Source organism: Octodon degus, unplaced genomic scaffold, assembly GCF_000260255.1.
Source record: "Octodon degus isolate 3935 unplaced genomic scaffold, OctDeg1.0 scaffold00005, whole genome shotgun sequence".
Classification (NCBI taxonomy): Eukaryota; Metazoa; Chordata; class Mammalia; order Rodentia; family Octodontidae; genus Octodon; species Octodon degus.
Window position 1 is genome coordinate 32,600,437 of NW_004524581.1, and position 3,090 is coordinate 32,603,526.

Below are 3,090 nucleotides of genomic sequence, written 5' to 3' on the forward strand. Positions count from 1 at the left end.
TTTTTTCTTTTTCCCAGAACCAGGGATTGAACTCAGGCCCCTGTGTTTGCCAGGGAAGTGTTTATTCTACTGAGCCATCTCCCCAGCCTTGAGGAAACAGTATTCTGATAACCTCAAATAGTAAGAAATCAGGGCTGGGCATAGTGATGTACATCTGTAATCCCAGCACTTGGGAGGCTGAGGCAGGAGGATCACCACAATTTGAGACCAGCCTAGGTTACAAACTGAGCTCATGGCCAGCTGAACTGCATAGTGACACCTTGTCTCAAAAAAAGATAAAAAAAAAAAAAAAAGAAAAAAGAAAGAAAGAGAGATTAGTAACTATATAATATGTATCATTTTTAATAATACACTTGGCATTTAGCAAAGCTGATCATATGACATAAGACAAGTCTCAATAAATTTCAAATGACTAAAACACTGTGTATGTTCTCTGACCAAGACAGAAATACAGTGCCCTAGTTTGTTCCTGCTACTGTTACTAAATCCCTGAAATTGGGTTCTTTATAAACAATAGAAATGCATTCTTCACAATGCTGGAGGCTGAAATCCCAGATAGAGGCGGCGGGGTGGCGGTGGGGTCACTGGCCAGAGAGAGCCAGGTCTCAGCTTCCAAGATGAGTCGGGACGCTCCAGCCTCTGAGGAGACAAGTACTGTGCTCTCTGAGGCAGAGAAGAGAAAGCCCAGGCAGTTTTCTCGCCTCTTTTCTAAGAGCCTCAATCTGACTCATGGCCCAATAATCTCTCAGACCCACCTCTGAATAACATGACTTCAGGGTTTACATTCAAACACGATTTTTTTCCCCTTGGTGCTAGAGATTCCAGCGAAGGTCTCACTCATGCTCTACCACTGAACTGCACTCTCAGACCTCAACATGTCGGTTTGTTTGGTTTTGCTTTGATTTGTTTTAACCAGCGTTACTACACGGCTCAGGCTGAACTCAAGATCCTCTGGTCTCGGCCCCCACTGCTGGGGGTAACAGGCACGCACTCGCCTGCCTGGACATGCAGGTTTGTTTCCTCGCTGTTGGCAGAGCCAGCCGACCCTCACTAGACACTGAAAGTGCTGCTCCTTGACCTTCGACTTCCAGCCTTTAGAACTGTGAAAAATAAACTCCATTGACAAACTACGCAGTCTTGGACATCCTGTTATAACAACATGAACAGACTACGAATTTACTTATACTTGGTATAAAGAAATGAGGGAACAGGTATAGCATTTGGGGCAGTGGTCACCTCCTGAGGACATAATGAGTTTTGATCGAGGAGATACACATGGGATGTTGGCCATGAGCTACAGTGTGGCCTAGGTGCTTTATTCCTTTAGAAATATTCTTTAAATTCTAGTGTATGCTTGTTTTCTTTTGCATAATTTTCATAGCTCTTTTGGAATATACTCAAATGCCAATACATTAAAAAAAAAACATTTTTTTAAATAAAATAAACATTTCTGCTGTGCCAGCTCCACCCCTGGGGCTCGCTGAGACCGAGACTGAGACTGGGCATGTGGCCCATGCCCGTAACCTCAGCATCTGGGAGGCTGAACACAGGAGAATCATTACAAGTCTGATCTACATAGTGAGACCCTGTACACCCTGTAGACCCTGTCCTAAATTCACAAAAAAAAAAATAATAATAAAATAAACACTTTTTAGGAAGTGGCTCTGACTTGCTTCCTCACATGAAACTAGTGAAGAGTTTCTAGTCTCCTTTTTTCTTACTAGTTAAGCCCAATGGACATATTTCAGATTTTACTTGACCCCTTCATAGACCACTGTGTTCAGCCACTAACCCTACTCTCTTAATAAAGATCTCTCTCTCTCTCTCTCTCTCTCTCTCTCTCTCTCTCTCTCTCTCTCATGACCTCATGCTTGCCAGGCAGGTGCTGTGCCACTGAGCTATATCCTTAGCCCTCTTTTAAAAATCTCTTTCACAACAAGCTTCTTCTCTGGCTTCCTCTTGTAGTGAACAAATTGTAATAAACATTTCTTAAAGTCTGTAACTTCATAATTAAGCAGTCAGACTCAGCTAACCTCAGCCACACAGGTGCAACTCAGAAATGACTGACTCAGGTCTATCTGGCCAGCTTCACATGCCCTGCACAGGTACTTGTTTTTCAAAGCTGTTTTAGGAATTGTCTACTAAACACAGACCAGTCTTGTCAAGGTCACACTAACTCTTGCCACCTTGCCCAGCCTCTAACCCCTCTCCCCCCATTTCCTGCCTCATGATAACCTTCCCAGGACGCTTCTCCCTGACGGTGTTTGACAAAATATAGGTAGCTAACTGCAGACTAACCTGTGTATATAACCAATTATAAGCTAATCCGTTACTGACTCTGTACTTCCCGCTTACAAAAGTATGTAAGCTGTTTCACTTTAAGCCAGGGCTGGTGATGTGGAAACGGAGTTCCCCCAACCCCTGGCGGTAAATAAAGCTGTTGCCTGCCAAGGGCTTGATTTTTTCACAACACTCTTTTAACTCGGGCTATTTCTTCACAGCTTCCCCTTTACATCAGAGGATCTCAAATTTCAAAGCACATTGATTTGAGGCTGTAGTTTAAAAATGTCGATTCCCATATGCCATCTTAAGAGAGCTTAACTCATTAACTTTGGGAGCACCCCAAGCACCTCTCTCTGGTAACATTGCCTTAAATGCTGATGTCTTCCAGCATTGTGGATTTGCCCTCAGTATCTTTTCACACCAAACCTAGGCTCCTTAACCTTTCACCTCAGAGCCTTTGAAACACCCCGGCCCGAATCCGACCTCGTGCATCCCCTAAAACTGTTAACGGTTCCAAATCACTCCTGTACTCTCCCTATTGGATCTCATTCATATCCTCCGACCTGACTGCGACCCACACCTCCGTCACATCACTCTGTATCCCTGGCCCAGAATGCCCTCCAGCCAGCCTGCCACTACACTGGCCTTCGACGCTCCACACGCACCTCCAAGCCGCCTGCACGAACTCCACTGCTCCCCCTCGGCCCCCGGGCCAGCCCCACCCACGGTCGCTTCCTCGCTCTCCACCGGCTCGCTGCCTACACGCTCCCCGGCGGTAGCGCCGCGCCCGCTCTCAGATGCGAAGAG

General features: G+C 45.7%; 1 protein-coding gene across 2 annotated transcripts in view; it reads right to left on the bottom strand.

Annotated features, from left to right (window-relative positions):
* Nucleotides 1-3,090, bottom strand: part of Stk19 (serine/threonine kinase 19) — an 8,226-nt gene that overhangs the window by 4,368 nt on the left and 768 nt on the right. The window lies entirely within an intron of this gene.